Here is a 24,652-nt window from a genome sequence, read left to right as displayed (position 1 = left end):
AAATAAACGCAAGGACTAAACATAGAAATGTATCCTACAAATATGTATAGCATCTAACCATGAGCCAAGGGGACTGCTCTGTGTAAATCCCTCCTCCTGTGTTGATGTGTAAACAGATTCTCCGCACCCCAGGGCTGACATTCAGGAATAAGGGCATGTCCCGTATTTCCTGATTTGCTTCCTCCTTTTTCAGAAATCAGAAAAACATAATTTAGGAATAAACAGAGAGCCAAAACATCAGTGCAATGTGGGGGCCCTTCCTGCCCACCATGGGTGTTGTCCTCAGTCCCTTGCTGCTGACTGCTGACAGCTGCAGAAAATTAAGCCTTGCCATGGCCCTTTGTCCCGCAGGCAGCAATTTTCTGCTTCCTTGTGGGAAATAATCCTCTTTTAATTTAATTATTCATTTTTCAATTATTTAATACTTTGGGATGTTTGGGATTATTTACCACTTTGGGATAGCAGCAACGTTTTGGGTTAGTTTCCAATTGACGGCCACCTCAGACAGCAGAGCATTGGGATCCAGTTCCAGGGGAAAAGGATTGCTGCCTTGGGGCTGCTGCTTTCCTTACGGCTCCTACGGCTCCCTTCCTCCTGCACCCTGGGGATGTTCCCATGTGCTCTGCCTAATTCTCTAATTCTTCATTTTTCATTCGAACTGATTTTCCACTCTGAGACGCATCTGTGCTCGTTCCTGAAAGACATTGGCTCTGACTCAAGGAGCAGGAGTATAATTTCAACAATCCTAAAAGATTATTGCATCACATAAAAAAAAGGTGTTTGCACAGTATTGATACGAAGAAGCTTAAAAGAGAAAAGACCATTTCCGCTGCCACTGGTGCCATATTTTTATATAGAAGTATGAGGCCTGCTCCAAGAGTAATGCCTCCTATTTTATTATGTTGGCCCATGATGTCAGAAGCAGTTGGTGGTGGTATGGCAGTGGAGTTGAACCTTCCTGCCAACATTCCATTGCATGTTGTTGCCGTGTGACAGATGGCAGCAGAGGGGCAGTCTGACAGAATGGCATCTGACATGGAAGTGCATCTGAAGAAAAGGGCTGGAATAGATTTTTTTCCATGCGGAAAACATGGCACCTAATGACATTCCCTGATGCTTACTGAATGTTTATGGAGACCAACCAGTGGATGTAAGCATAGTGAGGCAGTGGGTTGTGCATTTCAGCAGTGGTGACAGTGACAGTGGGCCACCTCCACTGCTGCAAATTTTTGATGAATATAGCATGCAGGCTCTTATTCATTGCTGGTGAAAATGCATAGTTAATGGCAGTGACTGTGTTGTAAAAATAGTATTTTGTAGCTAAGTATTTGCTCTATTCAATAGTGTTACTGTGCTTTTTGTATCTGTTTTAGTTTCCGTGGGAATAAATAGGAGGCATTACTTTCAGAGCAACCTTTATATCTCCATTCGTTTCTCTGTAGCTAATTTTGTTTTATGCCTGCATAAGTGCAAGCAGAGTCAGGCCTTCCTCCTGCAGCAGAGTGAAAAACATTTCTATTTTTACAGCAGAAAGCATTTCTTACTTGTATTTATCATGTGCCACTTTGTTGGCAGAGCTGGTACAAATGGCACATAGAGGCTAAATTGGCTATTTATGGCACTGCTCATGACCCTAATACCTGCCATCATAACAGCAGCCGGGCATTGCCTGGGCAGCAGAACTAATGAAGCCTGGATTCTTGTGCATAGATAAGAGCTAATCTCATTCACCTCTTCCATGCTAAAGCCGCTAAATGGGTTCTTCTTTATGGATGCCTGGCTTTGTACCGCTTGTGGATGCTTAATATCTCTAAGCTCTCTAGACCGCTGTAAAATTTGGACAAAGGGTCCAAACGTTATTATAGGAATAGCAAGACAAGAAAAAGGGAGATACCCAACCTCCATTTTGGCACTTCAGTGGATGAGGAGGAGAGCTGTGCAGGATGAGGTTTGGGCTGGCAGCGAGGGCTGCCAAATTGCAGCATTGCTTCTGAAGGTGAGGACATTGTGAGGATGGGCAGCACAGAGAGGGTGCATGGCTGTCCCTCGGCTCTTGAGGTGGCAGCCCTCTCTTTCCCCTGGGAAGACAAGGTCATGCATCTTCCCCTCTGTGTTGTAATAAATTCATTGGTAAGGTGTCTCGTGAAGACTTTTTGCCCCCCTGCCACAGGAAGAAGTTTTCCTGCGGCTTGGAAATTTATTCACTGTAAAATTGAACAGGAGAATAAGATTTCCAGAGAGAGCCTGCAGCTGTAATAAAGGATTATTGCCAATTTCTTAGGCTGTGTGCACAGAACTTGGCAGGCAGGTAGCAGCCGTGTGCTCACTGCTCCGTGGCTGGGGCACATGGCCATTGCCAGATATGGGCACTGGGTGCAGATGCTCACCTGCAGGTCACGATTTACCTAAGATCCTGCAAGGCTTCCCAGTAGGATGTGAACTTTAGGCCAGCACTGTTTTCAGATTTCCAATGGGGCTGATGGCTGAGCAGCTCAGCTCCCCATCTGCAGGGGCAAAGGCTCTTTTTCCTGCCTCACCGGGGGTTTTGACAGCAATAGCACTGAAGAATGCAGCACACTCCAAGTGCTGTGGGAACCATCTAAGTATCACAGGCAGAGACAAATGTAAAATGCTATAATTTAAAGGTTCTTGTCTTTCAGTTGCTAATGGCTTAATTAAACAATAACATTTAGCAGATGTGCTTTTTCTCCTCCAATAATTCACTCCAACTGTGTCAATGTAAGTAGGCCCAGATTAGTGCATCGCAGTGTAGATATGAATGTCTTATTTCAGGTTTTTTTGTATTAATGTACATTTGCATATATATTGTTTCATCTTGAGACAAACACATCCATGGAAGGAGCTATTGCACACTTATGGCGTTTAAAGATCTCCTACTATCATAGAATCACAGAATCGTAGAATATTCTAAGCTGGAAGGGACCCACAAGGATCACCAAGTCCAATCCTGGCTCCACGCAGCACCACCCAAAACCCAAACCCAATGTCTGAGAGCACTGCCGTTCCCTCAGCCCTGTCACTGTCACACAGAGCAGAGCTCAGCGCTGCCCTCCGCTCCCTTGAGGAGCTGCAGCTGCCCCTCAGCTCCTCTGCTCTGGGCTGAGCAAACACAGGGACCTCAGCCGCTCTTCACACACCTTGCCCTCCAGACCATTCCCCATCTTTATAGCCCTCCTTTGAGTGCTCTTTCATAGTTTTATGTCGTTCCCATATTGTCGTGCCCAAGCCTGCACTCAGAGTGAGGCCACACCAGTGCAGTGTAGAGCAGCAAGAACGAAAAAGCACAAATACAGCATGAATGCAGCCACCCTGCCAAGCCCACTGCTGGACAAGACCCTGGTACCCTGTGTCACCATGCAGCAGCCAGGACTGTGGGTGTTGGGTAGCATGAAGTGTTCTGGCTGCTCCCAACTGGTCCTATGAGCTGGGCAGACCCTGCACTGGGTGATGCATGGGCAGAAACACTTGTAGGGCTGGATCTCTTCTTTCTCGACAATATTCCTCTTAAAGCCTCAGCTATGAAATCTTATGAACTGACTGGGTTGCTTGGCTTTCCCCTAATTTAATTTAGATTCATTTAATTTTAATCAGTCTCTCTTCTCAGCATCCTATTAACCTCCCAATGAACTCTTCCTGTAAGGGGATTGGGGAAGGAGGCAGGCTGCATCTGTTACAGCATTAGCCTGCTCCTTAGGTTGCGAAGCATTAGGCAGCAGAAAAGCGTTGACAGGCATGGCACATGGTCAGAGGGATGCCGAGTGGTGTCCCAACCCTATTCTTGCTGGGAACAAGAGCAAAACTGATCCAGCGTCTCACTGAGTCACCCCTGCCCCCCCAGCTCACCCTGCCTGTGGCTCTCTGCCCCAGGCTGCAAGCGCTGGGTGGAGAGAGTGGCACCTGCACAGGCCTGCCCTGGGGGAGGTATATGACATGGGGAAGCAGCCATCCCAAGGAGTAGCAGCCTGCGCACAGCTGGTCAGGGCCATTTCATGTCTTTCATATGTACCAGGGTAGATAAGAAGGTAATTTAGCTATGAAAGGCTTGGGGAATGTGTGACTGCAGTACTTTGGTGGTTTGTGTGTATTCCATTTCTCATCCTGTGAAATGAGGAAGATGGCTCCCTGGGGTCTGCAGTGTCACAGAAGTTATGGTGACAGCCACTGAAGTTCTGTGTTGCAGCCCTTGCCTCATTCCCACCAGGGAATATTCCCTGTGGCTGTGTACAAATCTCATCTGGTAAGGACTGATACGTTTGCTGCTAACGGTATTTTCAAGACTGTTTTGTCTCTTTAAAAATAGCTAGCTAATGAATGTGTCCTATTAAAAGAACAGATATTTCTGAAAACCAGTGGTCTCTGCCAGCGGTCTATGGAAAAATTGTGTGCCATTTGGCTTGGCTAAATTTGCATCCAGCCTTTCCAGGATTTCTGTCCTGCACAAGCAACTGATGCATTCACCACAAGGGCTGTTACCCAGACATGAGCATGAGGAGAAAGGCTTTGCATTATCACAAACAGGGTGGAAAGACCTTCACAGAACAGCCTTTCCATTAGAATGCAATCTGAATTTGGGTGCAGAGCTGTTGCGCTGTCCCTTTGTCCATCTGTTTCTGGATTCAAATGCTGAGCAGGACCATGGACTCAGGATGTGTTCTGGGATGCAGATAGCCCCTGTGTGGGCTCTGCAGGGCTTGCCCCAGGTCTACTTTGGCACCAGCACTGACCCAGGAGCAGCTGCTCACACTGCAGGGACAACCTTAATCTGGAAAGCAAAGTCTTCCCCTGCTTACTAAGGACAGCTGGCCTTGATTCTGCTAATACCCCACTGGGACAGATGGGCTCTGCCGCCCCCGCCATAGGCAGCCCAGGTGCATAGGGAGACCCCAATGGCACCTGGGGCTTTTAGGATCAGTTAAGTGATCTACTTTGGCAGAGCATGTCCACTACATCAGTCCCTTGAAAACGAAGACTCTTGCCATGGTCAGTGCATAGAATAGAAATTTCCTTTGGTAGCCAGAACTGAATGCATTATTTTGTTGTTCTCTTGCCCAACTTCTTCCTTACCTTTCCGTCCAATTTCACTCTCTTTCTCCCCATTGTCATTCAATTTGCCGCAAGTGTTTCCCCCATCACCACCTGCCTACCATGTATCTGGGCATCAACCATGCCCCTTTCACCAGGCTGAGCACCCCCTGGTTAACTCTGGATGTCATGCCTGGGGGGACTGAGCACCTGAAAGCTCATCCCTGACCTCAAGACTGGCTGCCTTTCAGCCCTGACAGACTGGGCCAGAAGCAAACAGAAATCACTTCTATGCTGGATGCAGAGCAGCATTGGGCTTGGCCCGGAAGGATGCCCTGGTGTCACCAGCCCATGGCCTGCTGCTGCTTGCCACTCCAGTTCTTCATGGGCATGGCTGTTGTCTGTCCTGTCTGGCCAGAAAAGAGTGTCAAGCAGGCATCTCCCAGGGGCTTAATTAAACTGTAAGCAAATGACTAATCTACTGTGAAGCAAAACACCCTCTTCCTCACCTTTGCATATCTCAAGAGGAGACCTTCCCTCCCCTGAACTATGTGTGCAGCAGAACCATATAACTTGGATTATTTCACCCCAACTATTCCCTCACTCTACAGTGGTCAGTGGGATGAGAGCAGTGCTCCTGCTGCCAGCAGTGGTATCTGTGTGGGGACCCTGGGCTGGGGACATCAGGATAGACACCCCACATCCAGCACTGACATGGAGATGGAAAGGGCAACAGTCTCGATGACAGAATTATTGGGGAACCACCGCATTGCTAAAGTTCCTACACATGTCTTAACATACAACCTTGTTTTCCAAAGGCTTATACCTAGCCCAAATTTGTGAAGATTTTCACAGGAACAACAGAAGGCAGACCCCAAAGGCCTCTCGCACCTGCCAAATTTCACACTCTGCTCCAAACCACAGAAAAACAGAGCCCGGAAAGGTCACCGATATTTTTAGCCTTACTTCATAAGGAAACAGCCTTGCAGAGCACTGCCTCGCACTCTTTCTGCATTCCCCCCTTCTATGCTTGCACTGTTGTCCAGCCTTTGCCAAATTTGTCAGTGGAGTAGACAGTGCAAAAATATTGGGTTCTGACAAGCTTTGGCAATGCCTTCCCTCTGTAACCACAGCCCTCAGGACATGTCCTTGCCATGTGTTACCACCTCGCAGTCTGCAGGAAGGGGGTCCACGGTTCCTTGGTGGCGAGCTGTAGCTGTCAAAAGAGCTCCCACATCAGTGCCCTCAGTGTGGCACTGCAAGTGGTGTGAGAGATCTGCCTGGTGACAGTGCTGCCCAAAGCATGGTCAGATATTTGAGTGAGTTGACATTCCCAAAATCTCTTGAACCTGAAGCATGGTCAGATATTTGGGTGAGCTTGTGTTCAGCAAAGACTCCTTCAAAATCTCTTGAACCCGTGGATTTTGCTAAGATACTAGCTAAGCAAGCAGTGTTTAAAAAGAGATGCCTGATATTTGAGAAACAGAATTTAATTGCATTCCTCAACAAAAATATGGGATAATTGCTTTCTCTCTTTAATAAACATACCATGTTTATGTGGCATATAATGACCTGAAAGGACACAAACTGTGGCACACAAGCAGGAGGCTATTAAGCCAATGATATACTTGCCACACTTGAACGACAGAAGGACGTGTCCGTGAGTCCCCACAGACACTGAATTAGCAGCCCCGTGGTACTGGGGGCCAGGAGGGTGAGCACCCAGCTCCCTGGTCACTAGGAGCAATTGGGGTGTGGGAAGCCATGAGAAGGCAACACCTGCACACCTACCTCCTACCTCAAAATTGTGATTAAAGGGAGTTCTGAAGCTCTGGTAAGTCCTTAGAATATCAACAGGCAGAAAAGCAAGCTCTAGGAGAAGTTGGGCACAGAGCAAGAGTGTGCCATCCCCTGTGAGCTGCTGGATGGGGCAGAGCCTCTGCCAGCAGCTCCTAGGGTATTCATTGCTATAAGGATCCTGCTTTGTTGTCTCCTGGCCCTCAGGTGTATGGCCTTGTGCTCAGTTTTGTGAGAGTGAGTGCTTGAGTGCTTCTTGCTCACATGTGGTTGCCAGGCAGTACTGCTCCACGATGTCCTCTTTTTGTCACTGATGCACCACCACCTCTGTGCCACCCACAGGCATCGCCAGCGGTGAGACCAGGCTTTCTTCTGAGAAGTCAAGAACAGTGTTAGCTGGGATGAGACAAAGTAAACGTTCCCTGAAGTCTGTGTGCAATACGCACAGGAGAAGATGATTTCTGCTCATGATAAATTGAAGATGTAGACATTAAGCAGCTTGTAGTTGCTTAATTTCATTTAACATTGACACGTTGATTTCATGCCGTTCTGCTTTCTAAGACACTGTCATGTGATACCAAGTGAAACACTTTCTATTTCTTCCAGCAAAATTCATCATGTCATCAAAAGCATCCACTTAGTTTGAGAAAGTACATTTATTTATAGTGGTGTGGGTTGCCATCGTTTTTAGTGACCTCTGTCAGGTCCCTGAGCACCGTGCCAGCTGCTGCACTATTTGGCCTGTATCTTGTTGCACTTTATTAGTCTGAATCTCAGCCCTGTCCTGCACCAGAGCCCCAGAGCAGACATGTGGACATGTGGCTGTCACAGCAGCTTATATGGAGATTACCAGGAAGATTTTCATACTTGGAGTTTCCTCATTTTATTCCAGTCCTAATCCAAAAGTAAATAACAAATTTTGAAGTGCCCTCTGGAATTAAAAATCAGTTTTAGAAGCCTATTTTGATTTAATTGAAAGGTTTCAATAAAACAGCAGATCTGTGATGTTTTAATAAGCTCAGAACACCTTTTTTTCCTGTTTGCTTAAATAAAGAAAAGATTTATTTTATCAAAATCAATACACAGGGCATTTTGTTTTGCATAAAAGGGCAATCTCTGACACTGAAATGTTTGGTCACAACACTTTTGCTCGTCTCAGCGAAGGACAAGTGAGAAGACACAGGGCAGCACTTTCCAAGGCACTGGGAGGCTCTTGAGTCACGTCCCTGGCCCAAATGCTGCACTCCTCTGCCCTGGTTTGACAACCCCATAGATCAGTGGTCCTGTGCCCACAGCTGACTGTGCACACTGGGGTCACTCTTGGTGCCTTGGAACTAGATATCACAGAACACAGAATCATAAACATTGGAAGAGATCACCAAGATCACCTAGTCCAACCCCCAACCCACTCTCACCATGCCCACTGCCCACGTCCCTCAGTGCCACATCCACACGGTTCTTCAACACCTCCAGGGACGGTGACTGCACCACCTCCCTGGGCAGCCTGTGCCACTGCCTCACTGCTCGTTCTGAGAAGTTTCTCCTAATACCCAACCTGAACCTTCCCTGGTGCAATTTGAAGCTATTCCTTATCATCCCATCACTGTTATCTGGGAGAACAGGTTGACCCCCACCTCATCACAGCCTCCTTTCAGGCAGCTGTAGAGAGCGATCAGGTCTCCCCTGAGCCTCCTCTTCTCCTGAACAACCCCAGCTCCCTCAGCTGCTCCCCACAAGACTTGTGCTCCAGAACCCTCACAGCTTCATTATCTTCTCTTGACACACTTGAGGGCTTCAGTGTCTTTCTTGCAGCAAGGGACCCAAAACTGAACAGAGTACTTAAGTTATGCCCTCATCAGTGCTAACATCATGAAAGGAAGGTATGTAATTAGGCTCTTCCTGTGTTTGTGGTTCTTACGATAGAGGGAAATGTTCCCTCCATATATTTATTAACATTCTGTGTTGAGGAAGCACATCTCCTTTACAGCCCAATACAAAACCTACTGCCTTCTGTTCTTACTGCATGAAAAAGACCCTTAAGCAAGGAGGACAAAAAAACTCCATGTACTGCAGATTTCCAATGACTTTTCCTAAAAGCCTCATGTACTTGGATGAACGTTTATCACACAGTTGCTTGTGCGTATGGTCTGGCTATGTGTCTCAGTGACAGCAGACAAGATTCAGCAATGTGTCCCCCCACTGTGGCTGCTGGGGACCCTCTCCTTCCATAGCCAGCCCACCCCCACCACTTCACAGAGTCTGGAAACCAACCACAGCAAAATAAAATTTGCTGCTTCGCAGAAAGGTAAGAACTCAATGCAGCGGAATAATTAGTAGGGATGATTAAAGGCAAAGATTATGCATTAGCAAAGGAAGATAAGCATTTAATTTCTAGCCTTATTGCATTTCAGACTAGAATATTGGTTCCAAAGGTTGCTGCAGACATATTTGCCTTTCTATATATGTATGTGCATAATATACATATGTACGATTACAATCTCCTGCCTTGCATTAATAATACATTTAATTGCTTTCTGGCCCCACCTCAATCTGCCTACATTCATTTCACAGAGAAGAGATTATTTGCTGTTAGCCTTTAGCAAATAAATTGTCTGCCATCCTTAACACGGGTAATAAAAGGCACTGCATCAGCCTGCTCGCAGTTCTGTGCATTGCATCTGCTTCCATACAAAGTATAGATGACAGCTGTTTTGCTTGTGCCATCACCAGCAAATTGAGTAAGTGTGCAATGTAAAATGTAAACCTGATGGATTTGCTGAGAGTCATACTCAGCGTCTTCCATCACTGTTGTTGTGACAGTAAATAAATATTTGGGTATGGTATTTGCATTACATATTACATCTACATGCTATCTTTTTTAATGCCATACATTATAATGCATAATAAATATACAGGTGCAATACTCTGAGCAACTCACATATTTGCATATATGCATACTTAGACACAACAGCACCCCTGCATGCAGGAAATACACCCATACATCCAAACTATGGCTATACTTAGTGCTGTCTACAGCAACAGACATTTACCTCAAGTATTACACAGCTGAACACACATTGAGCTGGAAAGGGGAGAAGACACATGAAAAGAAAGGGAGATTGATGTCCAGGTCATGCTTTTCCATCTGAGCAGGAGCTCCTGGTGTGACATTTGTCCTCAGGGGAGGAGGCAGGATAGGGGGAACACTGAATCCTTTCCCCTATTGCTTTCACATGGGGACTGTTGGGACATCAAAGTTCCACAGTGGTGTGAGTGCAATGGCCAGAGAAATCCCAGGACATCAGGCGTGAGGTTGCAAAGATGAGAATTTAGAAGTAATCTAGTATGAGGAAGGAGCTACTGAAGATACCATCATCTCCTCCATGAAGTGCACACTGCACATCCGGGCTTATATTTGCTCTAAATGGCTATAATCATCTTTGGTAGAAGAATAAAGGACACTGCAGCTCCCAAACTGCTTTTATTTCCCTCCCTCTTTTTTTCCTTTTTTTTTAAATCAGGAGTAAGGGGTAGCAGTTGACAATTTTTTCTCTGATAAACATCAGACACGTTCCACATTCTACTTAGCAGTAAATAAGGACAATGCTGACAAATGTCAATGTGCAAATTTTGCCATCGCCTCCTTTTGTACTTGTTTTGTTCAGCTCTCTATTGAGTGAGTAGCCAGAAAGGGCATGAAACAGCAAGAGCTGGAACATGGTGTACTGGAAAACAAACACATGGCAGAGAAAATTGATGAAGAAGAGGAAGAAGAAGGAAGAAAAAAAGGTATTTCAGCATGTCCTTGCCCTTTAAGATTGTTGGCATGAATACTGTGGATGCCAGAAGCTGTGCAAATTCGGAAAGCAACATGACAAGTTCAAGAAAGGAGAATCTCTCAAGTGCTGGTATTCACATGGACATCACCAAACCATCAGGTGGGATTGCCCTGAGAAAGACTCACTGCACACCTGCATTTTTCTCACACCGTACTAGGGATCTGCAGCTGGCCTGGACTATGTGTGTTCCTCCTTTGGTGTCTCTAGATGCCATTTCGTTGTGCAGATTGATGAGTCTTAACAAAAACATTTCATTAAAACCTTCTGGCAGCTCTCTGTTCCTGTAGCTCTGGGCTGAGAAATACAAACGCTGCAATGAACCCTGAGCTCAGCTGAACTCACATGTCCATAAAAATAGCAACCCCATAGCTGTGTGCCAATAAGCAGTGGGATGCTTGTTACACAACGCTGCAGTTTTTTGAGCAGGAGACTGGTGCTCAAACCCACCCATCACTGGGCCCTGCACACCTCCCTTGTTGTCTATGGGCTAATATTTTCCACTCGGTGCACCCATAATAAACACAGTGTGCAGGCCCAGCTGGACAGCCAGATCCTCCACAGCAGGATGTCCTGCTGCAAATATTTTGGGAGGTGTGTTTCGCTTTGAAATGCCTGGTGTGAGACTGGCCTGGGGCTGGCTGCATCCTCAGTGCCTCAAGTAGATACAGTAGAGCTGCAGGCACAAAACTGGCAAAAAGCTCAGCTGGGATTATGGCAGTCATAGTTTTGTATGTCCCTTTTAAATATATGCTGGGGAAGCAAAATCTACAATGGGGGAGGAACGTTTGTAGAAATAAAGCTAATTGCCTGGTGAGGTGGTGGCTTAGGGAAAGGGAAGGGGAAGGAATGGAAGGAAAGGGAAAGGAAAAGGAGGAAATTCTGCCTCTACCAGCAGCAGGTCCCAGAATTGTGGAACAGCCACAAATCCTGAGGAAAATGGTGTCACAAGATACTCCCTCTTAGTCCAGAAGAAAACATCCATGTACTAAACTATACCACACCCATGGATGTGATTCTGAGGATTTTATTGAATGGCAAGGCAGCAGCTTCCCTGTGTTTCCTACAGAGCTTGGTGAACCTGCCACAAATGCAGGATGTGGCACAGCAAGATGGAATTTACATATTGAAAATTCAATTTCAAAGGGTTAAAATATGTGCTCATTAGCACGTGAGCCTGATGGACAAGTTTGTTTAATGCAGTAGTCTACAACGCTCTGGAAAATGCTAAGGATAGGTCTCACTGCACTTAAAAATATTCTTAAAGGTGTGTGTGTGTGTGTGTGTGTGTGTGGCCCTGGGCAAACTGGTCTAGTATTAAATGGGGAGGTTGATGGCCCTGCCTGTGGTAGGGCGGTCGGAGATTCATGATTCTTGAGGTCCTTTCCAACCTGGGCCATTCTGTGATTCTGTAATTCTGTGCTAAGAAGTTTTGCTGAGTCAAACCTGAGGAAAGGACTTTGTAATGCTGTGGTCAGCATGTTATGTGTACATGGGGAGAGCTGTCAAAACTTAGGAAGATAAATTGCTTATAGGTTCAAAAAGCATGCCTTCCATTTATATTTTCATATATAAAACAGTGTCATAGCAGCAATAGTTAAGTGATAAAGCTGTGGTTCAAGGCAGCTCAGCAAGAACGAACAAATCTTCATAATTGACAAGCTGTAATAATAATAAATACATGAAGAGTTTATTTCTCCCTCTATCCTGATGAAAAATGATTACATGGGAATCCTTACCAGCAGCTGGGCCTCTTCTAAATGACTACCAAGCCAATCCGCTCTGCAATCTCTGCCAGCTCCAGCATCTCAGTAATTAAAAAGGTTGTCGCTAATACTAGAGAGGACAGATGCTTCCCCTAGGAAGTCCTGTCTTCAATTCCTCTGATATCACAGCTATGCTGTGGCCTGATGTGCTTTGATTGCTACTACAACCACCTGATATGTTATCAGTACTCAATAAACACCATGGTCATGTTGAGGTGAGATATAAGATATGCAATAAGAATGCACCCTCTGTTTCATTTTTGTGCTTACAAGATGCTTACTGTACCACAGCATCCCAAAAGGCAGCATGTTTGCTGCTGTTCCAAATTTGTGTTTTACCCTGAGAAATGAGGTCACTGCTATTTGCTGTATTAAAAATACCTACAGGAATGTGGCAGGTCACTAAAGGGTGTTGGCAACAAAACTGCAAGCACTTTGCTACCTTTAAAGGGAGTCTTCCATTCTAAACATACGATTTATGACCATACATTATTCTGGATTAGCACAGAAGATAAACAGAGTTGCTGGCTCTGGTCTCAGCAAAGCTCAGTCCTCATGAAGCTGATACACAGCAGCACATTAGTGCCATTGACATCGCTCTCTGCTTGGCTGAGCTATTTGTGACTCCGATCTTTTCATCCATGCACAGTGCCTGAAGGATAACAGTGGCCTATCTGCTCTCCTTCTTGGAGAAATGCAAGTACCTTCAAATTTAAACTGTCAGAAGTCAACCACAGGGTGGCTGGCTCATTGAGCTAGAGCAACTCAGGCGCATAAGAAGCCAGTGTGGCTCACACTGCCTTCAGCCACCTCCGACCCCTGGAGCCAGATGTGCACTGATAGGTAGATGGGGGAAAGGCAAGGAGGAAATGAAGCAGGGCAGTCACTGGCTCAACTTCGGACCCATAAGATGTGCATAATTTGTGTTGCCTCTCTCAACTTTTAGGTGAAACTTTAAATGTGCTTGCGTCCTTCCTAAAGCAATGAGGGACTGGGTGAGGCAGGAATATCCTCATTTCCCTTTCCTTGTCCAAATATCCTTTGCCCCAAGGGGCTGCACAATGCCTGTCTGCAAGGACAGCTGGATAACGTCCACATACAGCGCTGTGGGGAGCATTTCCAAAAGCAGCCGAGTGACATAGGTGCTAGTATCATCTTGCAAGACTCATGCTCCTTTGAAATCCTCCGCTCCGCGTGACCAAAGGCCTTTAAATATTTTTAAAGCCACTCCAGAGGCACATCAATATTTGGGTAGAGTCAGCCACGTTTTAGACAAATAAAACTGCTTACAGGGACTCTCAGAAATGCCAGAGATCAGTGCAGGGTGATGTCTCCCCTGAAGGCTGTTTGTTTGATCTAGTTGATGTTCCAACCCCTCTTGCCTCCTCCCCATGGGCCCCTGCAGTTAAAGCAGTAGCATGAGCTTTGGATGCATGTCAGGGCATTTGAATGTTCCCAGTCAGCTTCTTCTTTCTGAAACTTGCTCAGGCAGCTGCTGCACCAAGGCCTCCCCATTCACAGGCTCAGGACAAACGAATCCCTACCTTCACTCTCTTTAGAGAATCACCTCCTCCTACTATTACATTGTCTGGTACTATGATTTTTTTCTTCTTGTGCAGACAGCAGTATTAAGCCTGCCAGAGAATGAATGAATATCAATAAGACAGAACATAAATGGAATATGGAGCATTTCTTCCTAAAGTTCTAATGAAAGTGCCTACAGGGAGGCAGAACACACAGCAGATCACATACATGCACACATCATTTTGGGGAATCATCTACTTTCACTGAAAAATACCCCCTATGTAGGCAATTTCCTAAACATCCATTCAAATTAATGTTGTATATATTCTCTAGCAATTGTATATAGTAACTGACTCCTCTCTCTTAGAAATGAAGTTGTAGCCAGAGCCCTGGGAGGGAGACCTGTTTCTAGTGGAGGACAGAGAAAGAGAGACCGTCTGTCCTGTAATCCACCAGATTGTCCCTCCCAAATTTTCTGCTTTCACTCCATGTGGCTTTCCTCTCTGACCTTCCCCCAAACGAGAGCATACAGAGCATTGACTCCAGAGGCTTCCATTTCCTGAAATGCCATTGGCAAAACACAATGCTCATGCTTATAGGCAAACAACTGCCAGACCCGTGAGGTCCAGGGCTGTTCCTGGGTCTCCTCCTGCATCACTGCCTCTCGCTTCTCCCTGAGCATCTTCCTCAGTGCCCAAGCTGCTGCTATCCCTATTTGTTCTGCACAACCAATCATAGAACAGCTACAGGCTGCCAAGTTTTTGCAGAAAGTCCATCCTTACAGCTAAGGGATGCCAGTTGATGAGTGCTTGGTATGTAAGTGCCTTCTTTTCTCCAGCTATCGTGACAGCTCTTTTTTGGGGTGCATCCCTCAGAGCAGACAGCAGTGAAATTTTTGCTTCTGTCATGACTGAAGACCTTGTCTTCCCTTCATCTTCACGCTATAGTCTGTAATCACATGAGCACCAAGCATAATGTTTGGGTTTTTGGGTTTTTTTTTTTGCTACAATAAAAAACTCAATGCTGCCCTCTGCCAGAAATGCTGTAGTACTGGTTTTGAACTGCTTTTTCTTAATCCACAAGTGCTGCACCTTTCTTCTGTGGGCACTGCTCTTACCCACCAACACCCCCCACCACATTTGAGTTGCCAATAAGGTCAAGGAAGCTATCTCCTTGCTTTCCATAGCACATTCTATGTGCTCAGCTTGTGGCAGTGATGGAGAATGCATGCCAGCCACCTGGCTATTTACAGTGACTGCAAACTAAAGGAAGGCCTAATGAAAAGAAGACATATTGCTACCCAGGTATAAAAAGAGAAATAGTGCTGTTACTGCCTGTGCTTACTGCACTTTAAGTGGGAGAATATGTGGCACTTCTTTAAGCTCTCATTAAGCTGCCATGCAGGATGACTTGCCGTCTCACCAAGCCCAATCTTGTGTGTCTGGGGCAAGGCTATGGTGCTGCCCAGACCTCTGCCCAAGGTTGGGTTCAACACAACAGCAGAACCTATTTCCCATAAAGAAAGAAAATACACTTCTTAGTAACGTGGCTGCCAATACATAGAATCATTAATATTGGAAAGAACTTTAAGATCACCTTAGTCCTACTGCCAACCCACCCCCACCATGCCCACTGCCCACGTCCCTCAGTGCCACATCCACACGGTTCTTGAGCACCTCCAAGGACAGTGACTGCACCACCTCCCTGGGCAGCCTGTGCCACTGCCTCACTGCTCTTTCTGAGAAGAAATTCTTCCTATTATCCAGCCTGAACATCCCCTGGTGCAATCTGAGGCCATTTCCTCCGACCCTATCACTGTTACCTGGGAGAAGAAGCCAATCCCACCTCAGCACAGCCTCCTTTCAGGCAGCTGTAGAGAGCAATCAGGATTCCCCTGAGCCTCCTCTTCTTCAGACTGAACAATCCCAGCTCCCTCAGCCCTCCCCATCAGACTTGTGCTCCAGACCCCTCACAGCTTCATTGCCCATCTCTGGACACGCTCCAGGGCCTCAAAGACTGTTGCGGTGAGTGGCAAACAAACCAAGACACCCAGCATGGTCCCAGCACAGTGCCATCACAGGGATGGGATCAGATTAATTAATTATTCAAGTGAGGCCATAGACTGCAGTTGTATGGATTTTGAGAACTCATGAGTGATATACACACACGGGGCACCCCACAGCTCCCCTGTGCACTTCTCTCCATCACTTTGTCCCACAGGCAGATGTGATTTCTCTGCACCCCAGTGATGGCTAGGAAGGGGCTGGAGAGGGGCATGAACACCTGACCTCCATTCTTCCACCTCCCTAAAAAGCCCCTACAAGGCCACCCCCTCAATCCAGATGTCCTTGGGAAGGTGCAGAGGTCTTGGAAAGATATTCCCCAGTGCTGACTAAAGGTTTAACTCGGCTTCATGGTGAGTCACGGAAACTACAGAAAGGCAACTCACCAGGGAAATCAAAAGGAGTAATTAAGAGAACATAGTAATTAAAGATGTATCCTAAGAGATCCTGTACGTGACATCCACGCCAGGCAGGGGAGCTTGCTAGGCACGAGCGCTTTCCTTGCCCACTCTGGACTGCAGGAGCTGGGGAGAGATGCAGTCACAAAGTTGCCATGGCTACAGATGCACAAACCTGGGAGCTGGGATCGGCCCTGCCCCGTGCTGCCCAGAGCTCAGCTCCCAGCTGCAGCTGTGTGACTGAGCTGTGCAGTGTAAAAACAAAGAACACCTGAAAGTCTTAACATCTTCAAGGATAGAAAAGTAGACAGACTTGAGGAGATGTTTTAATACATGCAAACCGTACAGTGTGTGGGAAGGAATATACATCATGTTATTGAACTGTAAATGGGGGCACTCGTTTTGCAGTCCTCATTCTGTGGCCATTCTGTGGCCAAAACTTCTGCTTAGCTTTACTTGTCTCTTTACTTGTTTACCTTCTCTCCTACAGGTACCTGCATTCAGCCAGCAGAGATGTGCTAGAAGTAAAATTGTGTGTATGTGTACTATGAGAGAGTTATAACACAGGATGGAGTTCTAACACTTGGAGTTCTACCACAGCAAGCCCTCCATACTAATCACTGCATGCTAGCAGAGCATATTAACAGTGCATTAGAATCCATCAAAAGCTGATTTCCTTTGCGTACAAGGTGCCAGACCCAAAAGTATGTGGTCTGATCAGAATTGAAACAATGGCTGCACAATAACCACTTGAATATACTTTCCATGCTATTTGCTGACATAAATTCTAGTGCTAAAAGCATAAGAAACTGCCAAGGGTTTTAACATCATGGTGCTTATTGCACAAAGTAAGAAAACTGGATTTCACTGTCTGAATGCTTTCCCAAGGGCATGCTGAGACACAGACAAGTTTTAGGATGGCAGTAGTAGAACCCAACCTTACTTTTCAGGTCTGTGGACAGATCTGTTTGCTGGGTCTATAAGAACAAACATCTGACCTATGAGTAAGACCAGAGCTGGGTCCTGTCTCTGGCTCTGAGGCTCCCATCACCATCCTCTTACCAGACACCAAGGACACAATGGAGCAATGCTGCTTTTGTGGCAGTGGGGGCTATTTCCCCCTCCTCCCACATATATGCATGTGGGACAGAACATGATGTGTTCCTTGCAGAGCTGTGGCCCTCCTGATGTATGTGGGTGCAGTGTGTTGCAGGCAGACTGCAGGGAGGTGCGGCAGAGCTGATCCTGGCGAGAAGAGGGAACTAAATGGCAGCTCCTTCTGCTCAAATACGGGAGCATTTTTTTCCTTTTCAAAACACAGGTGTTTAATTCCTACATGTGGTATGAAAGGTAAAACAATTTTTCTTGGCAGCACCAGAAATGCCTGCTATGCAGGTGATAATGGATCGTAACACAGAACAAGCCCAGCTTCCACGACTGCTCTGAGTGTCAGCAAACCTGCTACAATTAGGGGGTTGTAGGCAGTGAATGTTCTGGCAGCATCTGGCTGGAAAGCATTTTAACTGCTGGGCTGGCCCCAGCACTAGCATCACATGAGCCCAAATTAGCGAAGCAGACGTTGTCCTCCCATAAGTGATCACACTTTAGCCATGACACGCTGCTAGATTTCTCCATGAGCAAGCCCTGTTCAGCCATGCACAGCATGCCTTGTTCCATAGGGGACAACCCACACTGCAATGTGGCAACTGAAATGGGTGCTAAAAGCTTAACTCACCCACTGGGCTTTTCACTCTGAAAAACGAGGTTTCACAACCAGCCATATCCCAAAGCCTGAATGTTTCTGAGCAGCTTCTTTTCTCTGGCTATCCAGGCATTTAATTGCACGGTGCATCAAGCTCAGAGCCTGCAGTCCTTGCATAGGTTTTGATGCTTCCATCAGCCCCACTGCCTTGCCTAATTGAGATGCAGCTTTTCCCTTGAATTGTTGGCATATCAGCAGGGGGCATCACTGCCTGTGGCTGCCTGCTCTCAGAGAGCTGTCTGGGATTATGTTCCTCTAAGAAAACCTGTGCCCATGAACCCATTGAGTGGCTACTGGAGCATGAAGCCCACTCCTCTGGGTAAACCTAATAGGAATTAACAGCCCAAGTGTGACAGCTACAGCTGAGAGAATGGCACCATAACCATCTTGTTAGATATACTCGCTATTTGAAAACATGATCTATGGCATAAACGTGTCCATAAAGCTCCCTTCAGCAGAGTTAGGATGTTTATAGCTCAGATGAGTTTTGTGTGCAGCTTCTTTTCTACGCTAAATATCATTATGTCTCATAACTGAGGACTGAAGAAGAGCAATATAGTCTTCTGCAAGTTAGATTAGAAGATAGTAACACATCTCAAGGTTTACACCCAAGAGAGTGATTGCAGTTTTCCATTTAAAACACTGAGATTTTGAAAAGAGATGAAATCCATTCACCTTTGAATTTTCAAAATGTATTAGCACTCAGTGTCTCTCCTCTGGGTAGATTCTCTTCTGTAGATCTTTAACTTTGGAACTAATTAAGGCATCTTCAAACATGACCTTCAGCAACACTCTGCCATGGGCTTGGGCTTGGGCTCTGGGTACAGCTCATCCACATGCAGGGGGATCTATGTGACACTAACATCCTAAAAATGGGACTAACGTGGGCTCTTTGCACACTCTGGTTGTAAAGACGAGTGAATTTAAACTCAAAGCTGGAATTCATCTTTGACCCAAACTGAGATTTTAATGCCTTGGCTTTGCTTACTGAAGATTTCTATTAAGGCTGTGGGACAAAAAAATGCTAATCCAATACTTTTCATCTTTTTGGAGTCTGTTCGGAACATCTCATTCCCCAGCTATACTCTGGGGTCATTCTGGGCAGAAGGATGCTCTGCAAAGCAGACTGAACAAGTGGCCCCATGTGTCTGTAAACAGCAGCGTATTTAGCGAGGAGCCACTACGGAAGAGCTGGAATCATTTCTGTTGTGTTGCCTTCTCTATGGAGCCACTCAATCATTCACTCCAAGAAGGAGCACAGGAGAAAAGCCCCAGCCGTGATGTCAGGTCTGCATCACATGGGGGAAAAGGGCATCTCTCAGACTGGAATACAGCTGGGAGCACCAGCATCATTGAGGGAGCAGCATTGGAAAAAAAGCCCGCAGGCCTCCTTACCTGGTGTGCTTTCCAAGAAAGGAGCCACACCATCTGACTTAGGAAGAGATACAAGAAAGCCCATACTGATGCTATGAAGGTTAGTTCTGTCAGGCTGTGAGCTTTTGAACACTTAAAATGTTATGTTGCTGGTGAACTCTTGACTGTGCTAACTTTCTATATGGCAGTGACCTCTTTCAGGCTGATAATAAAGAAAGCCAATGATCAACCTACAATTGCAAAGAGTTTGCACGTGTAAATCAAGCACAAAGGAAAGAATCCACTTCCCACGTGTCAGTCTGCATGTTTACTGCACGGTATATGTCCCACACCAAGAATTACTCATTCCAGGCAGCATTCATGCCCACAAAGCACAGCAATTGGCATTGCACTTTCTAAAGAAGTCCAGAGCACTTCACCTTGCACAGTTATAGAATCACAGAATCATAGAATATCCCCAGTTGGAAGAACCCATAAGGATCATCAAATCCAACGATCCACATGCTTTCTGCCAAGCTCACCTGTGCAGAACTGCTTTAGATGAAACCTATGAGATGTCACACCAGCTGTCAGGTCTGACTTTAATGAGAGCATTCCTTTACAAGATGCATAATTTTTGCATGTAGAAAAAGGATTAAAGATGTTTCACCACTGGGTGCAACTGCCTAAGCTCACTGCTGTGCCAGTGCGCAGATGTTCTTTTGATGCAACCTTTTTCTACTCCACACAGCAGGTTAGTTAGGTTCTCTGTGAAGAAAACGGAGAGATACCCAGTGGGGGCCTGAAGTACTGTGTGTTTGTTGTCATCCACCTCGCTCATCAGAGTATCGCATGAGCCAATGTGTCTGTGAGTTGTTTTTATCATCATCTGATGCAGTTGCTGGCTGTAGAAAATCAAAGAATCAAGGAGAGAGGGCAGATTTGAAATCCACAATTGAAATCCAAACGCCACAACAGGAAGAGCTTAATTTTCTAGATCATTTCAGGCGTGAAGCAGAAAGTGACCCCACAGAAATCATTTTAATAACATAAATGAGATGGGATGTGGCATCTGGTAAGTGAGGGAGAAGGGAGAAGGTAGCCCTCCTTCCCTGGGGGCTCCAGCTGCTTCATCTGGAGACGATTTTTCCATCAGTGCAAAGTGCAGGATGGGAAGGCTGGGCTTTGTCAGGAGAATGCTGCTGTCTAAAAGCTGCCCTCCCATGAAATTAACATGAGGAGATGAACACTGTGCCCCAAATACATGGATAAAAATGCCCCCGAAATGGGCATGCTTCTGAGTCAGCATTAGCTGGACAGGCAGGACAGCCAGCTCCACCACTCCCGAACAGCCTGGTCCCCAGAGAGGACACAAAGTGCAGACAGAGAATTTGCCTCATGGTTAAAGAAAGGTAACAAAATTTAAGCTATGGATTGTATGCTGGGAAAAGGTTCACATCATGTGAAAAGTATTGTCACAGCTCAGTCATCAGGTGAAGCAGGAATGGTAATCTATGTACAGATCTCAAACCTTTTCTATGGAGGTATGAGATATAAAACTGCTTTTCTTACTCCTAAAATAACATCCTAAAAAGAGGACACATGCTCTCAAACTATTAATGAATGAAGCTCTGCTGAAGGCATTCAGGAGACCTGCAACAGAAACATTCTTAAAAGACAAAAAGGAAATTCTCTCCTGTGAGTTGGCTTAGCACCAATGTCAGCAGTCACTGACTTCAGACAGCTGACATGAAGGAGATGGTTGAAGAGAGTCGCCAAAGGACTGCTCAGCTCAGTGGATTTCAGATGTCAGCAGCTTAAACTCTAGCACACGAACTAGTTTCAAACCCAGTGACATGGCCACCTGTTCAAATTAGGCATCCTGAAACACATTCTAGCCTCAAGCAATAAATATTTCCCTGAGAAGTACAGATGGAAACTTAGGAGCCACAGCACAGGCACAAAAAAAATGTAAGGCAAATATTCTACTCACCACAAGTTGGCAGAAAGAACTGTTAGAAATCCTATCCCTAAAGAGCTCAAGGATAAAAGAAAGAAATGCTCGGGAACAAGACATGGAACATTTGAAAGTAGAGGACGTCACATCAGTATTTGCCATCAACAGCCTGATGAGCTTTTTGATTTTGTTACAAACACACACAGAAATAAAGGAAGCTACTCCTTAGTGAAGACTTTGTTTTGTTATTTTATTAAAGAACAAATGATACTTCAATTCACCACTGGCTAAAGTTGTTAGTTTTGACAAGCAGTGGGTTACCCCCGTGGTAGTGAAGCCCAGCTGACATGTCACCTTGGCACTTTTAGCCACGTAAATACTGCTTACATACCACAGTAGTGGTATTTCATTTAGTTTGCAAAATCAGGTGCTTGAGGTTTGGTGAGACACAGCTGCAGCCTTAATTCAACCCCCTGTGTGTGGAGAAAGGAATCAGTTTGTATGTATGAGCAGCTTATAGGAAGTGGGAGGCGGAATGGATAAATGGACAAAGATAACCACAACAAGAACTGTTAAATTATACTTCCTCATACTTCCCCCCTAGATCTGACACCACGTTTGCATGGGATTCAAGCCTACCTCCTCCCATTTCCTACCGCAGTTCTCCAACTCAGAGTTAGCCATATCCCAGTGTTGTTATTTACAGCAGGCAGATTACAGAGCACCAGAAATAGCAAAGCATCATCCATTCAGTCGCTGAGCGATGTGAGGTACTAAGAATGATGAATCCTTCCTACCCAGACAAGAAATGATTGATTTGAATAATTGCCTGAGAATATTCACATGACACTCAAACACAGTCGCTGTCATGATTACCAATGTCTCTGTTCCTCACAGTGAGTCTATAATTGGCATAAGCGTCTCAGATAATTTATACAGCAACACGATTTTCACACTTTCCCAGTTCTGGATAGTTGCTAATATTTCATGTGACAGTCACTTTATCATACAAAGGGAGCTTTCACAAGCTTTTGGCACATCTATTGATGCCGACTGTCACTAAATTTCTCCATTTCCCTGTCTTTTTTATTCATTGTCACTAGTAACTACCTATTCCTTCTTTGTGTCGCGGAGATTAGACATGGTATTAGGTCAGCACAAGTCTTCTCCTTTATTTAAGAGAAAGACCTATTTGCCAGTTCACACACAAATCTATTTATGATTCTGTTAGCAGGGAAAATTTCTTATTTCTCAAGGCCTCCTAAATGACTAGGTAAACAAAGGACGTATCTGCTTATTTAACAGTTCTCTATCCCCGTAAGAAGAAGACTACTTTGAAACTAATCAGGTACTGTTGCCACTCCATGGTGAGTGGGAAAAGAGCTGCCCTCCCATCAGCTCCGCTGTCTCTCCAGCACACATGCCACATGTTGTTCTCTTGTCACTGAGATCTGATTGCTGGGGAAGAAAACAACACTGTTCTCTCTGGTTTGTTCTCTCTAGATTGATCTCTAACTAAATTACTGGATAGCCCAAACTGACACTATTAGAAGTTCCTCCAGTCTCTCTATAGACACCGCATTTGCTTTGACAGCATATGTACTCTTCTTACTTCATTTTACCTGTCATACAAGAAGCAAAGCCTTAAACTTCGTTGGCAACACTAGCAATTTCCTTGGCTTGCAGAGCAAATCATAGGGATCCCAGTTGCTTTCTGGGGCACTCAGTACCCTCCCCAGCACACACACCACTCACTTCAGGGCTGCACAGCAGCCATGGCAGATTCTTGATTTCATTTTTTCACTCATGCATGTACTAGGTATCAGCATGTGAAAAACTGCTACTGGGGCTAAGTGCTCATCATGCTACAACTATTACTGGCTGTCAGGTTCATCAGAGAGTGGGGTGGCTGCTTGGATTTGTCAAATAAGAGACATTTTAATGAATTTGGCTCTTTGGAGGGAACAAAGTGTCTATCCTGTCCATACACATTCATATACCTGCAGCAAAAAGACATTAATATGCATCAATCCTTTGGCAAATTACATGATCTGTAAGAGGGCTTTGAGGCATGTAGCACTTTCAAAATCCTTAGTTCTGCTCTCTCTCCTATCTGCATTTTGAATATGACGAGCAAATGCATGGAGCCCTTAGTCCCAAATGGTTTCAGTGACGTTTTTGGCTGAAGCAGTGCTCTTTGGCAGGATGATCAGGCAGCAGCACAGTCCAGGGATGTTGCCTATTACGTTTTTCAAGACTTGAATCACTGATGCTAATCCAAAATTGTTTGAGTTTTACATACAGACTGGCTGCCCCATAGGTTCTGTTGAGCTGTGACTACACCAGCTGCCAAATCCGTTGGTTTCATCCATGTCCACCCAGGTAATCATTTACAAAACTCATATTTAAAAAATCCAGGTGGCTCAAACCCAGCAAGTTTCTGGCAGCAACATGTGTGAATGGTTCTCTCTCTCCTGGCACATAAATGTTAACAGCTCAAGTGCCCACCAAATGTATATTTGTGCAGCACACATGGAAATGGTGAAAACTAACAGAGAGCAGAGGCAGTAGAGAAGGTAAGCAGACCAAAGAGCTGAGGCAACACTGCACAGAAACACATACCGGGGTGCTCTGTAGCACCAATTGGACATACATGCATGTTGCCAGAGAGAAATGTGTCACTTACAACTCACTAAGCTCCTCTCCGTGCTCCTGCAGGTAGCTGACTTGCTTTGCAGCACGGTCCTTCAGACATGTGAGGCTGCAAGCAGCTTGAACACAAGGGCTGTCTGCTCTGTCAGATCACAATGGTGTTGTCCTTGCAGCCTGCCTAGGTTCTCTCTGAAAAATCAACACACAATAGCACATAAAAAAACTAAAAGCAGCCTTCCCTTCCTCTCCCACATCTGGCAACTGTCCATCTAAATCTTCCAGCTGCTGATACATCTGTCCTCCAAGGGCTGTGCTACCACATCCAGCCACCAAGCCCCATTCCCTGCAGAGATCAGCTTTGTCCAGATAATGGATCATGCCTCAGGAAGAAAGCAGAGAGCACTTATGGCTTTCAACAAGAGTGCAGGGAGTTGTAAAACTAGTGGTTTAAGCATCTACAGAGGCACCTGCTTGGTTTTATGAGTGGTGCATTTATAAACT

The 24,652-nt window shown here is 45.6% G+C and overlaps 2 long non-coding RNA genes across 2 annotated transcripts in view; one reads left to right on the top strand and one right to left on the bottom strand.

Moving 5' to 3' along the window:
• LOC149917432 (uncharacterized) overlaps nucleotides 1-7,852 on the top strand; it is a 33,454-nt gene extending 25,602 nt beyond the window's left edge. Inside the window, exon 3 of the long non-coding RNA XR_016467702.1 lies at nucleotides 7,183-7,852. This is a non-coding gene — a long non-coding RNA (uncharacterized LOC149917432). The remainder of the gene's footprint in view (nucleotides 1-7,182) is intronic.
• A 5,696-nt stretch (nucleotides 7,853-13,548) lies between these two features.
• Nucleotides 13,549-16,501, bottom strand: LOC116226976 (uncharacterized). The gene is made up of 3 exons (XR_016467440.1): nucleotides 16,416-16,501; nucleotides 14,749-14,914; nucleotides 13,549-14,076 (listed from the first exon to the last, which is right to left on the bottom strand). It is a non-coding gene; the product is annotated as an uncharacterized LOC116226976 (long non-coding RNA).
• Between the last annotated feature and the right edge of the window lie 8,151 nt (nucleotides 16,502-24,652).

Source organism: Phasianus colchicus, chromosome 6, assembly GCF_987193195.1.
Source record: "Phasianus colchicus chromosome 6, bPhaCol1.hap1.1, whole genome shotgun sequence".
In the NCBI taxonomy this organism is placed as follows: domain Eukaryota; kingdom Metazoa; phylum Chordata; class Aves; order Galliformes; family Phasianidae; genus Phasianus; species Phasianus colchicus.
This window is presented reverse-complemented; position numbering and strand designations above follow the sequence as displayed.